A 15,723-nucleotide genomic window follows, 5' to 3' on the forward strand; every position below is an offset into this window, starting at 1 on the left:
GTATTTTCATTAAGATAATTATAAAAAGGATATTAACAAGAAAAATCCAATGGGGCATGAAGGTAAATTAGCCGAAGAATTTGGTCTGCTCATCAAAACCATGGGAAATGGGTTTTATAGATATATTAACCCTGAAAGCTTCAAAGTAACAATTGGTTTACTTAATGACCAGTTTGCTGGACACAATCAGCAGGATCCACAGGAACTACTGATGTTTGTAATAGAGGACTACATCAGGACTTGCTTAGTGTAAATCTAATGACAGACAAAACTACACATCTTACGGAAAATGAAACTTATGAAAAATTTAGTACAGAACACCAAAAGGCTCACAAATCTATTATTTATGATCTCTTTCAAGGACAATTCAAATCTATACTACAGTGTCTCACATGCCACCAAAAGTCTGAGGTTTATGAGACATTTGTTCATTTGTCTTTGGCTGTTACATCTACAGATAAATGTACATTACAGGAATGCCTCTCTGAATTTTTTTAAAGAAGAAGAGTTAAGGGATGACAACAAAGTTCAGTGCAACAGCTACAAAACTAGAAGAGATTTTTCAAAGAAAATGTATTTATGGAAACTGCCATCAGTACTTATAATACACTTGAAACATTTTGCTTTTGATGGCAAACAAATTAAAAACATTGCACTTATGTGGATTTTCCTTTAGAAGACCTCAATTTAGTAGAACTCACTTCAGAGAATAAAAGCAAGATTAAGAAATACATCTTATCATCAGTGTCAAACCATTATGGTAAAGTTCACTATGGACACTGTACTTCATACTGTATAATTGTTACAAAACAACACTGGATCAATTTTGATATCAAGAAGATCAAAAAGTCCCTAATACATTGGTGAAATCCACAGCAGCATACATCCTGTTTTATACTTCTTAAAGATCTAAAATAAACACCAGATAATCATTTCACTTCCTTATCGGTTGCTATTAATGCTCTATGATTCTTTCCACAAGAATGATCAATGAATAGGATTAAAAATCATGGACCCCCAATGTGTTTCCTTAGATGATGGATTTATGTCTTAATTTCATTATTGCTCTAGGTCTCAGTTACTCATGAAATCTTACAATTTAATTTAGTCAAGCTTCACCTGAAAGAAAAATATCTCATCATATTAATGTTGCTTTTCTTTCTATATATACTCATTTAACGACTTTCACTCTGTTTCAAGTCAGCCCCTAAAGAGTTTGACTGATGGAGGGATGGAGGATGAGGTCTTTACCCTCCAGCTCAGAGCACACATCTGCCACCTTGTTCAGCCATCAGTTCTGAGATGAAGTGGCGGGTAAACAGCTCGCAGACAGTAGGCTTGTGGAAATATTAGCTTTACTTGGTGGATAAGATTGAAGTCCAAAGCCTCAGCATCAGTTCCAGCCAAGAGCCCCTCGCCTTCCACATACCCTTGTATTTATTCCCCAGAATCAGGTACCACCCAATGGTGGGATCAGATACCACACAATGGTGGAAGCAGAATCAGGTTCCACCCTAGGGTGGGGGCAGAATACCAGGTCACACCCTAAGGTAGGGCACAATCACCGATCAGGGTAGGGTCAGTAACATAATAATCCCATAAAATGTTTACATACACAATACACTCTTTTAACATCATTGCTTTATTTCCCTCAATTTAGGTTTTAAGACGCTGACATAATGATAATTTTTAGGTGGACTTTCTTCACAGTGCTTCTTGCCTATGATTGACTATCATAGAGTTACTGTTATACAATAACTTTGTATATATACTGTTAAACACTTATAGTAGAGTTTTCCATGCTTGTATTATGCATAAAATTCTCTTTCAAATCTGCTCTGCTCTGCCATAAAATTTTTTTTTGAATTTGAAATGATTCATCTAAACAGTTGCTGGCTATTACATTTTAAAGCACTTTTAGTTGATTCAGCTGAATTTTTTCTTTTGCTCTATTTTGGATCCTTTCCAACAAATATTTTTTGGCATGAGTGAGTGTTGTGGCCATATTTTTTGTGAAGTCTGTATGTGTATGTCTTGTTCAGTGTCTGTCTCTTTTGCATATTTTGTATATAGTTCCCTTTTTCCTAAGTTTATCTTCCCCAATTTAGTCTTCCTTATCCTTCCTTCCTAGTCCTTAACATTTAATTTTCAGGATTCCCTTCACATGTGCAACTCATCTCCTTCACCCACAACTACAAGCCTCCTGATCTCAGCTTGAGGAAGAAATCCGTGACTGTTGGAGTTTTGTACCACGTTTGCTGCAATCTTGTTGAAAATGAAGCCACCTGAAATTTGTGTCACAATGTAACCCCAGAGAAAAGATCCATGGATAAGACCCACAATCTCTGGATCTCAGTTAAACTTTGCTATCTGAATCTCTGGTTTTCCATCCACATACACAGTGCTATTGTTGACCATTTCTACAATGGCTACCCCAAGATTGCACCAATCCCAAAGAAAATGCAGAAGCCCAACCATCTCATGATGGCTTCAACCCGCTTTTCCAGACCCATCAAGTGTCTTTTGCCAGTCTTTTCGGAGTTCCTGACCCCTCATATTTACAGATTGGTATTGGACTCTGTAGAAATTTCACCTTTTGTATTTTTCTTATAATTGTAATTCTTTGAATTTATATTTGGTACTACACTTCTTTTGACTATTGTAATTAATGTTTTTCTATTTTAGTTTTTAATCTTAGGAGTTGATGTTGTATTACATTAGGGTTTATCTTTCTTGACTTTAGGTTAGTGGGTTAGATATTGTTGTCTATAATTTCCTAAATGATATTTTTGTTTGTTCTCAGGGTTTTTTGCATGGGCGCATCATAGGGAAAATACTAGGTTTATAGGAGATTTCATCCATTTTGGATGGGCCCTCAAGTCGTGTGTTTACACAGGGAGGATCTCTGCCTTAAACATTTTGTTTTGGTTTGTGACTTAAGCTCCCATCTATAAATAATCGACCATATTGGTACATCAATTTCGGAAATCATATGGACTTCAGCGTGGATTAAGAACTTGGATTAAGTTCAGAAGCCTATTGATCATCATTGCAGTGGCCCCCCACTGTGCAGGGGGTATATGCTTCTTCCTCCAAAATAAGGGCCTAATTCAATGCCCTCAAAGATGGGCTTTCTGGTCTACCTGGACTTGAATGAAAATGGGTCCAGTGAGATAGCATGAAGATAAGCTGTTTGCCTTTCATGCAGAATGTCATTGGTTCGAATCCCCGTATCTGCCAGGAGCGATTTCTGAGCGTGGAGCCAGGAGTAACTCCTGAGCGCTGCCAGGTGTGACCCAAAAACCTAATACCAAAAGCCAGCAACAACAACAACAACAAATAAAGAAAAGTGCTTCTTCTCGCCTGCTACACAACCTTTCTGGCGTCTCTTCAAAGGATCTATGTATGTCTTAGATTTATCTTCTCAGGAGCTTGCAGTTGATTCCTTGACACATGTTTCTGGTTTTAGACACCCTGTGTTTTGGTTAGAAGTTTTTCTTTACATTTTCCTGTGATGCGCTTATGCAAACAGCTACTCTTTTATTATTGACTAGCTTTTCCTTTAATAATTGTAGACGATATTGTTTGTTTACTAAAAACACACGGGGGAATTGTTGTGTATGTAAACTTTTTATGGGATTATTATGTTACTGACCTTACCCTGATCGGTGATTGTGCCCTACCCTAGGGTGTGACCTGGCATTCTGCCCCCACCCTAGGGTGGTACTTGATTCTGCTCCCACCATTGGGTGGTACCTAATCCCAACATTGGGTGGTACCTGATTCTGGGGGATAAATACAAGGGTCTGTGGAAGGTGAGGGGCTTTTTGGCTGGAACTGATGCTGAGGCTTTGGACTTCAGTCTTGTCCACCGATGTTTGCGAGCTGCTTACCCGCCACTTCACCTCAGAACCGCCTGCTGAACAGGGTGGCAGACGCGTGCTCTGAGCTGGAGGGGAAAGACCTCATCCTCCATTCCTCCATCAGTCAACCTCTTCAGGGGCTGACTTGCAACAGGTGTAGTTAGGGCAGATTGGACTATTATGACAAGGATAGGAATGATCACTCTGAACAAGAATTGGGTGCTGACAGGAGATAAAGATATAGGCATGATACACTTCAATAACAATATTGCAAATTCTAAAAGGAGAAGGAGGATAGAAAGGAAAAGAGATCCTGTGAGAGAGATTGATAGTGAGAGGAAGGAAAGCAAGAGAGAAGAAAGCTGTCCCATAGGCAGGCAGTGAGATGGGTAGGAAAAAAGCTGGGACCTTGTTTGCAGGAAATGTGCACTGATGTGGCTTTTTATATATTGCATGACTGAAACTCGATCTTTTTAATATATTGCATGACTGAAACTCAATAACTTTGTTCTAGGCGGGGGCAAATGTATTAAGAACAACCTTGTATCCATGGTGTTTCAATAAAATAATTAATAAAATTATTACAAAAATAGTTGAGTTTCCAAATTCATCTCTGACTTGAGGTCACAGTAAAAAAAAAATAAAGTATTTTAATATTTATTCACAATGTTATATTTTTATCATACCTCCTGATTATCCTTTTGTCAGAACAAATACACCGACATTTTAATTGATATTTTAATATAAATACAAAAGTTTGACTAACTTCCAGCCAAGAAATCATGGATTTGCATTTTGTCTGAGGGCATTGATTGTTCTTGGCTTTCACCATGATTCTTGATTAAAGAGATAATAAAACCCCATCAGCAACCGTGCTATAAACCAAAGTGTCAAAGTTATAAAAAATAGTGCTTCTCAATGAGGCAGATGAGTGGCTGGGAGGGAAGCAGGAGTAATGAGTGGATGGAATGGATACTGGTAAAGGGTTTAGTGTCAAAACACTGTATTCCTGAAACCCAAGCATGAATAACTTTGTAATTCAGACAATAAAAATAGCCAAGTTTCAAAGGGCTCATTTATCTCCCTACTTTAAGTACACTTTCAAGTGCACTGGGTTTATTACTTTTAATAGGAAAAAACCAACTTTAGCACAGAGGAAAGTTTCTTGAACCTGTACATGAAGTAAAAGCTAAGAGATCCTGGGTTTTACACAGAAACTAAAAAACATATAAATATTCAGGCATAGGGAACAGAGGAGTAAGCAATTTTTCTCAGATACTCTGGTTTATTTCGAAAAGCTATTATTATAAATACAAGCCAACCAGTTATGACAATGCTCTCAGAGGTCAGAAATAAGTACTTTTAAATTGAGATCAAGTAGTTCCCTCAGGAAATACAATTTTTATGATCATTTCCTGATTTAGGTGCTGCAATTTTAGTCTTTTTTCGTTCACTCTTTTGGACAGACATTTATTTCATTTATTCATAGAAGCATTTATTGAGTGCCTACTGTTTCCTTATACTACTTCCAATTATCTTTTAAAAAGTATTCCATTTGGAAGGCTCCTAAAATACTGGGTAGTTGATGGATATATTAAACATTCATTTCTAAGAGAAGAATCTGAAGAAATTTGAAAAGATTTTGGAAATAACTCATCATTCCTATTAGTTTCTCTGCTGATATTTAACAGTAGGTCTTGAATAATAAGGTCATATGTGAGGCTCTTTCATTTTTCAGTATTCGCAATGTATGTGTGAGATAGGAAATTACCCTGTTTATGCTTAATTATATACATGGAATCTCTACCTGCCCTTGGCTTCAGATTTTATGCCACACAAAGTTTTGTCAGTCAACATCACAGCTTCCCATGTGACCAAATGTGGAAAGTTTTTTATTTTTTGTGAAAGTCTACATAGAATACAGTTCATTTTTTTTCTAGGACGAAATGTTTTATTTGAAGGAATGCAGAGAGGGGACAGATGATAGAATAGCATGCCTCAAGAGAGGTAATTACATTAACATACTATGGAGCAAAATGTCATTATAAATTATACTTAAAATTATTATGGGGGCCGGGCGGTGGCGCTAAAGGTAAGGTGCCTGCCTTGCCTGCGCTAGCCTTGGACGAACTGCAGTTCGATCCCCCGGTGTCCCATATGGTCCCCCAAGCCAGGAGCAACTTCTGAGCACACAGCCAGGAGTAACCCCTGAGCGTTACCGGGTGTGGCCCCCAAAAAAAAACAAAAAAACAAAAAAACAACAAAATTATTATGATCTAGGACATATATTTGAAAATAATGTCAACATTTGTGGTTTTGATGTAAACAGTGATCACCTCTCAACACCACCAATTGCTCGGGACACCACACCAATTTACTTATGCTACTTCTAGCATAGCGTTTTATCATGCCCCATCTTTGTTTCCCTCTTACTTGCTATTTTCAGTTGTGTCCTTTGGCCCCAAGCAGTAATTAGGAAGTTCAAGGTATCTTTTCATGATTCTCAGGCTACTGAGCCAGTAGTTCAGTGAAAGGGCCTGAGAATACAAAGCTGCCTGAGCCCAAAGTGCTGGGGATACACAGCCACCCTGGTGGTGCTAGAGGTTCTTACTCTTTGCAGTACTTGTGAATCTCAAAGGCTTTACCCAAAGACTTATGAGATATTATGTTGTGGTAGGAATGGAACCCATGTCAGGAGCATACCAGCCATGCAATAACTGTGATCCTATTTTCCAGACATTGTAGCCTCATTTTTGTAAATCAAAACCAAGGATTTTTTTACATGTAAGTTTGTCCATTTCCTTGTTTTGTTTTTCTATATAATACACATGAAAAACATTATTTATCTTCTCAGTAAATTATTTTGCTTAATATTATGCACTCCAGTTCCATGTCAGTTGAGACAAATTACAAGTTATAAACTTTTCTTAACACTCTTTTATTCTGTATACATGCATACACAGAAAATCTTCACACTTAACATAACAGATAAAGGTTTAATATTCAAGATATGTAAAAATACACAAAGTTCTACAACTACAAAGTACCAAGACACTATGAAAAAATAGAACAGACAATTCTCTGTAGAAGACAGAGAACAAATCTGTAAATGAAATGATGCTCATCACCACTTATTATCAGAAAAATCTAAGTCAAAACAATACAACAATGCAACATTTGAGACAGGTATTCTACTCCTCTGACCCATTAAGATTGTCATGATTAGTTATTAGTGTAGTTATTTCCCTAACTGCACCACTACTCTTTGTAGTGAAGGGGAGTGTTCTGTTCATGACTAAAACCCAACTACAGTCATGCTTGTAATCATGGTGCTTAAATAAAGATTTTATATATAAAAATAAACAATATATAATTTCACACCAGTGAGAATGACATATATAAAAATGGAAACAATTTGTGTTTGTTGTGGTGAAAAGGGAGTTCTCATCCAATGCCTATAACCCCTATAGTTAAAAGTATGTGGTTCTCAGAAAGAACACAGCTGCCAGATGACACATCAGTTCCATGCCTTGGTATCTATAGCCAGAACACATAACCATTCATTCAAAAATATATCTTTATCCTATTATTTATCACAGCTCTTAGCACAATAACTAGGCTATGGCATCATATATATTATATTATATATTATATATTATATTATATAATATATATTATATATATGTATATATATATTATATATACACATCACAGAATACTATGCAGCTGCAAGGATGAAACCATGCAATTCACTGCAACTTGGATGAAACTGGAGGATATCATGTTAAGTTTAGTTAAGTTAGAAGAAAAAATACACCAAATGTTTTCAAGTTTTAGCAGTATAGAACATAACAGGATAAAGGGATGCAAAGTATCAAAGGAGATGCCTAGATTTCTCCTGATCCTAAATTCTAGAAATGATAATGACACAGAAGGAATGAAATAGAGTAGAAAAGTTAAAAGAGGTGCATGGGATTGCAATCAGAGAAGGGGATTAGGGATTAAGGCACATTGATGTTGTAGAGGTATGATAATCTATACAGCAATGTCACTATAAATAACAAATCCAAACTACAGCAATAAAGAAAAATTGTACCTGGGAATTAGAGTGAAGTCCACACTGGTGGTGAGATTGATGTCAGAAAACTGTAAGCTTAAAACAGCAGTGAAGGGGCTGGCGAGGTGGCGCTAGAGGTAAGGTGTCTGCCTTGCAAGTGCTAGCCAAGGAAGGACCGCGGTTCAATCTCCCAGCATCCCATATGGTCCCCACAAGCCAGGGGCAATTTCTGAGCGCTTAGCCAGGAGTAACCCCTGAGCATCAAACGGGTGTGGCCCGAAAAAAAAAGAAAAGCAGTGAAATACTTTGACAATCACAGTGCCTTAACAAAAATAATTAAAAAATAAATAAGCTGATATAGATAACAAGATATTGAAAACACTTGTCTAAAATCAAACATATTGAAAAAACATGGAATTTCTAAAATAGCATCTTAAAGATGAGCTCCAACAGGACATGACAAATGACTCGGGACAATAGAATAATTGAACAATAAATGCAATGTATTAAAGGTGAAATATCTAGATTATCTTTGAAGAGTATTGGGAGAACAGAGAAGGGAAGTAATGGAGGGGTAAAGAAGAAGAGATGTATTGGAAGCAATGTTGGGACAGGGCTCAAGGGTCTTGGGTATATCAGTGGTGTAGAGGAGTAACATAACTATCTATCCAAACTATATATAAGTCAAAAATCCTAATATCATGAGATCTAGACATCAATAATCAAACTAAAAAATAAAGTACTTTGAAAATACAATGGTTTCAATAAAATAAAATAAAACTTTGAAAAATGTACCTGTTAAGGTGGCAGACTAGGACACTAGTAGATTAAAGTTACACTAGTAGTGAAATTGGTGCTTGATCATTGAATGCCTAAAACTAAACTATGAATAACATTGTAAATCACACAGTGCCTTAATAAAATAAAAATTATAAAATAAAACATGGTGGGTGAAGGAGATATTACAGAGTTTAAGGTACTTGCCTTACACACTATTGATCTGGGTCTGATCCCTGGTAACATATATGGTTATTTGAGCACTGTCAGGAGTGGTTCCTAATCATGGAGCCAGCAGTAAGCAATGGACACTGCTGTGTGAACTAAATTTTACAAAAAGTTGACTATTTTGATCACAGAAAAGAATATAAGAACAAGTATATATTTATGTAATTATTTTCCTCCTTCACTTCCCTTTGATTCTCTAGTTTTGTAGTGACCAGGCATTGCACCTATTAGATTTTGGTATTCATATCTGGTAATGGTGCTTGTAGACTTGGCCCTGTTGTTGCCGACTGGAAGTCACATGTAATGCTTATTATACATTGCAATGCTTTTAAACATTCTATTATGGTTACTATATTCTTTGAGTGGAGTTGTGTTCCACACATTTGCTTATCAAATATCACGTTACTGGCTGCAATGCTTCTTTCTAGTTGTGCTGCTTACCTGAGATTGCAGACTTCTAGTTGTGGTGCTCACAAAATATCTGGCTCTGCATTAGAGATCATCCATCTTTTCCGTGGCAGCAAGGGTTCCAGAGAGCAGAACTGTTGGAATATCATTAAATGTATGTGGGAATCACTTAACACAGTTTAGACTCATGGTCTCCCACTTACATGGCAAGCAGTATCAATGATTCATCCTCAGGCTCAGGTGTCTCATTTCAGAAAAATATGTTTGCTACTAGCATAATCCCTAACAAAATATTAGAACTTTAACTCACTGAAAGGTTACTTCTTATTGACATGACTATTTGCTTAAGATTAAGTACTGCTTTCCATAATGACCCAGGATATCAACTATATTTTCAGTGTATGATTCTGCTTTTCTGAAGGCAAAGGATAGAGACAGCGAAAGGAAGAGACATAAGCAAATGGAAAGAGAGAGACAGAGACACAGAAAGATACAGAGTAATGGATCAGAGAGGAATAGATGGGAGAAACACATATTATAAAACATTTTAGAGGCAGTAGTTGGAATTTATATATACAATTTCTACTCATATTTATTTGGCATAATCATTCATATTGTCCACCTTAACTGGAGACTGGGAAATACAGACTTAATGTATTCCAAGGAAGATAAAATAAGACTATTATAAATCTATTTCATGGCACAATATATTTAGTGATATATAAATATTAATATGAGTATTTGGGGGCTGAAGAGATAATATAGTGAATGGGGCAATTACTTTGCATGCCACAGACATGGGTTTGATTGCTGGCATTCTATGTTTTTCCTGAGCATCATCAAGAGTAATTCCTGAGTGCTGAGCCAGGAGTAACACCTGAACATTCCCTGAAGTGGCCACCAAACCACAAAAAAGAATTAGAAAGAATTATTTTCTGGTCTAAATCAACAAGTTTAAAGTTTGTCTTTCCGAGTAACTACTTTAAAAGTAGATGAAATGATACATTTTTTAGTTTGGGGGCGACATTTGGCTGTGATTAGAGCTTACAGCTGTCTCTGTATTAAGTGATTAGTTCCAGGATGTTTGGGGACCATATGAGGTTCAAGGGATCGAACTTTATTCAAATTCTTAAAAGTCAAGTGTATTGTACTATCTATTGTATCAACCTATTGTACTATCACTCTGGCCTTGACATATATATATATAATTAAAGCTTAGTTATATATAAATATATATAATATTTGAATATAGGTGATGGTGGTAGATTTGAGGTTGGAAGAAGAGTATTATGCAGTCATTTTTTATTTACCACACTATGTAGTCATTAATATATTTTCCATATTTGATAATTAAGAAAATCATGATGTAAAATTATTGTAGAAGACTACAAATATTCAAGAAGGATTTGGAATTGAAACTATATAAACAAAAGAATATATAATTCAATTTAAACAGTAAAGATAAATAATACAGGAAAATAGAAAACACAAAGGAAGTACTCTAAATGCAAGAGAAAGTAACAAATATACAAAATTCGGCAGATAACTTGTAAAGTATACAGTGTGTTTATTTAAACAAATATATTTACATGAAACACATACAACAACAGTAATGCACTCAAAACAAGATTGAGAACAACTACTTTCTATCTTTATGTATCTAACTACTTGAATATTAATGAGCTATGTAATAAACACATATATCACTTGGCAATAAAGGTAATCATTTATGAAGTAGGAGAAACAAATTGCCTAAATTTATACAATTTATTTATTTAAATAAAATGTATCACATAGTTGACATAACTGATCATAATACATTTGTTTCAGGATGACAGAGCAAAGTTACTAAAAATAGAAAGAAAATAGAGAATTTTAAAAACAATTATATAAAGAATTGAAGATAGTTTATTAGCAGCTATATTCATGAAAATGATCATATAGCCAATGATGTCGTTTATACAATAGCTGAAGGTTTAGTACACTCCTTTTTTAGAGATGGGAGATTCACTAAAAACAAACAAAAGAAGGAAAACAAATAAAACAAAAAAATGTGTGTGGCAGTTTTTGTTTGCATAGGCACAGCAAAATATGGAAGAAATTGGGAAGAAAAACATTTGGCCTAAAAACAGGGAGATCTTACACCTAACAAATATTTGCATAAGACCAACTCAAGGCTCCAGGCATACTAGGCTGTGCAATCTCATAGTCATTCTCTGTATCCCAGTTGCAGCTCTTCACCGTCACAATTGCTGTTGTCAGGTTTCTGTAGTCATAGATCCTGGTTTCTGTGCAGGTCCTATGTCAAAGTCCGGATGGTATGTAGTGTCTTCTGGTTTTGACTCACCATTAAATAGCATTGAAGAAGTAATAAACTAGACACAGAAGGAACCACGCATTCTAGCAGCCCCTAGGGGGAGAGTGGAGGATATAGGAGGTAGGATGGGAGCGGACGTGGGAAGACAATTTGGTGGTGGGAATTCCCCTGATTCAATGTAAATATGTACCTGGAATATTACTGTGAACGATATGTAAGCCACTATAATTAAAATAAAAATATATTAAAAATAAATTAAAAAAATAAAAAATAGCATTGAAGAGAATCCTTTCCTAGAAGTACAGTGATGCTATTGCCAGGTTGTCAGAGTGTCATAAGAACGGTATTTGGAGTAAGTTAGTGCCATGGCAGTAGTGAACAAATTGGCTAACTTTTATTATTGTCAACATTACTGATTTCAAGTGGAATTCAGAAAGATTCTAGCATACTGTTGTAGAATTGTGGTAGAGTTGGCAATTCAGTAGTTCTAAAGCATTAAGAGTTAGAAAGAGTATCCAGAAAGAGATGTCCAAGGTGAAAATTCCAGAGAACTGAAAATATCCATCTCAGTATTTGGGAGAGATTAGGAGATCAGGGAATGCTTAATACATAAATTCCCCGAGGCTGGCAGAAAGACCTATCTAAATTATAAAGAGAAAATCATCTCTAGAGTTCAGACTGGGCTTGGAATAGTTTCTATTCCATTAAACAGGAAAATTTCACAATTAATTAGGCATTGTGCAGAATATACAGAATGGATTCCTCTCATTCAGGGAAATTAGCCCTAGAATAAATACTGTTCTAGTCTGGCCTGAAAGCATATAATCAAGATTCTAAAGACTAAATTATTTACAAGTAAATTATCCATACCATAGAATAATGATTTAAAATATTCACAGTAATACAAAAGCATTCATAATCTCTCCAAATATATAAAGTATATGTATAAATAATTCACCAGCAGTGAGAATGTAAAATGATACAATTCTCTAAAACAGACCATTAATCTCTTAAAAACACTGAGAATCACTTACTATGGGAACAAATGATTTTACTGCTAGATATTTAACTGAAAGAAATGAAAACTTATGGTTGAAGGTTCAATATCAATGTTTTTACTCCATTTTTATTTGACTTAATTATTTTTTGCATGACATTGGAATAGATCTGAGCTCTTTTTTTGCTTCTAGCTGACCAATTTTCCCAGACTACTTGTTGAAGAGGTTTTCTTCCTCCACTTTATAGTTCTTCCTTCTTTATGAAAGATTAATTGATCATATACCCAAGGTTATGTATCAGGATATTCAAGTCTATTCCACTGATCTGAGGCATCTGTCTTTATTTCAATACCATGGATTCTTTTTGGTTTATTTATTTATTTTGGCTACACTTGGTGGCATTCAGGGGTTACTTCTAACTCTGGGATCATACATTACTCCTGGCATGCTTGGGGAACCATATGAGATTCCAGATATCAAACTTGTGTGCCTATGTGCAAGGCAAATGCCCTACCAATTGTGCTATATCTCTAGAACTACCATGTTGTTTGAATGACTACTACTTTGTAGTACAGTTTAAAATTGAAGAAAGTGATGCCTCACATCTTTTCCCCAAGGATTTGTTTGGTTATTCATGGAGGTTTATTGTTCCATATGAATTTCAGAAGTGTTTGATCTATTGCTTTGAAAATGTTATGAGTATCCTAAAAGGGACTGCATTGAATCTGTGCAACGCTTTGGGGATTATTGCCATTTAAATAATGTTAATCTTCCCAATCAATTATCAGGTTATGTATTTCATTTCCTTGTTCCTCTTTTATTTCTTGAATTGTTGTTTTGTAGTTTTCTTAAGATAGATATTATATCTCTTTATTTAAGTTAATTCTAAGACACTTGATATTATGAGACACGGTTGTGAATCAGATTGTCTTTAATACATGATTATCATTAGGGAAAAATCAAAACAACAATGAGATATCAACTCACAACACACAGACTGGCACACATAAAAAAAAACAAAAACAACTAGTGCTAGTGCATATACTGAGAGAAAGGGATACATGTTCAGTGCTGGTAGGAATATTGATTGGTCCAAGTACAGTGTTTTTGAAAAACAATATGGAAATCCCTCCAAAACTAGAAATTATACTCACATATAAATATAAAGCAGAAATGATGCTGGATCATATGGATAGACCCAAGGGGGTACAAAACACTTAAAAAAAGGGCATGAACACTCAAATGTTCATTGCAGCACTATTAAAAATAGCCAGAATCTGGAATCAACCCAAGATCCAGAACAGATAACGAAAACATCTACATAATGGAATATTACCAGGGATGTCTTCACCCTGAACATGTGTCATGTGGATCCAAATTAGACTCCATATGATAAGGCAGCGACCATCCAATCCTAAGACATAGATCCCAGACATAGAACAGATATAGTTCCCTGTAACGGCACCAGGAACCAAACTTCCCCCTGGGAAATTCTTAATATTGCTCTAGCACCAGCTTGCACCAGTTTTGATATGACATTCTGAAAACAGGAAACGCCAACAACTTGATCTGAGAGGGTTCCCTATCTCATCACCTAAAGATTAGATGAAATCGGAAGATATGTCGTCCTTTGCTCTGTGCAAAAACCAAGATCACCAACTACAGAAAACCGACTTTGACAAGCATGACTATTGTGGGAACATTCATAAGTAAGATCCTAGATGAAGCTGTGGTGTAGGATTTGTACAAAAACCAAGATATCCAATTCCAGAAGTCTGACTTTGACAACTGCAACTGAGCAAAACTTCTGGAACCATAATGAAAGATTCAATCCTCAGCTTAGTCCTAGGATCAGAGCAAAAATCAAGACCACTAATTACAGAAGACTGATTACAACAACAGTGATGGATCAGAACTTCTAGAACCGCAATGAAAGACACTATCCTAGGATTCATCCTATGACCTGCACAAATACCAAGATTTCCAGATACAGAGTCAGGTTGTCATCACCCAAATCTGAGCTGAAAGTTTCCTGGCACCATAAAAAGACGTTGGGGTGTGTAGATGACTGAATATGGAACCTGTAGTTGTCCCCATAGCAGTATGCTTCAAGGGTAGAGAAACCCTGTATCTCTTAGGCCAAGGGAATTCCAGTTCTTATTTTCCAAATACTTAATGTGCGTATGCTAAAAAAAGCACAAAACCTTGCCATACCAACTCTACTTCCTTTTTTTTCTTCTTTTTTTTTTTGTTCTCATGGTGTTTATTGTTTGGTTTTTGTCTTTGTTGCTGTGGTGTTTTTTTGTTTTGTTGTTGTTGTTGTTGTTTTGTAGTCGATGGTTTTTTTTGGGGGGGGGTTTGGGCCACACCCTGCTGTGAGCCAAATTTTGTTTGCAGTCTTCAGCACCTGCAAACAGGTCCTTCGTGGAGTTCGGGAAAAATTCCACGGGGAGAAGGTGGGCACGCGGAATGGCGAATGACGGAAATATATTGTAGAAATGAATGAAACCACGCAGATTGCATGGGGACTTACGTTTCAAAGAACGAAGACAATTTTATTTTTTAAGCTGGCAGCTTTTAAAAGGTAGAGGCAGGGAAAAGCAGGGTGCAAATTCTAGACATCAAAGACACTGGGGAAAGAAAGAAGGACTCTGGCTTAAATTAGCATATTAAAGAGCCGATACTGAAGGTGAAAAGGCAGTTTGTTTTGGGTTCCTTTAGTTTTGGGTAAAACAGAAGAAACCAGGCAATTATCAGGGAAGCAGGAAGAGTGAGGAATGTTTCAGAGTTTCGGGGGAAAACTGAAAATTACTTTGTTTTGAGCTAAGTATATGGAAAAATCTGATCTTGGCGCCAAGGTAGCAAAAATTACAGGGAGCTGTTAAGTGGGAGACTTTTGGCTGGATTGTGCTGTTCTTTGTAGGAAAGAGTTTACTAAGGCCTAATTTTTAATATTGGTTAAAAATAAAGAGAGAAATAGTTACAGCCACTATTTGAATTATGTCCAAACAATCCACGCAAAGGGTCAAGTGATTTTGACTGCTCTAAGCGGGCCTTTTTGGCAAATAATTCCTT

The sequence above is a fragment of the Suncus etruscus genome, chromosome X (assembly GCF_024139225.1).
Source record: "Suncus etruscus isolate mSunEtr1 chromosome X, mSunEtr1.pri.cur, whole genome shotgun sequence".
Lineage (NCBI taxonomy): Eukaryota > Metazoa > Chordata > Mammalia > Eulipotyphla > Soricidae > Suncus > Suncus etruscus.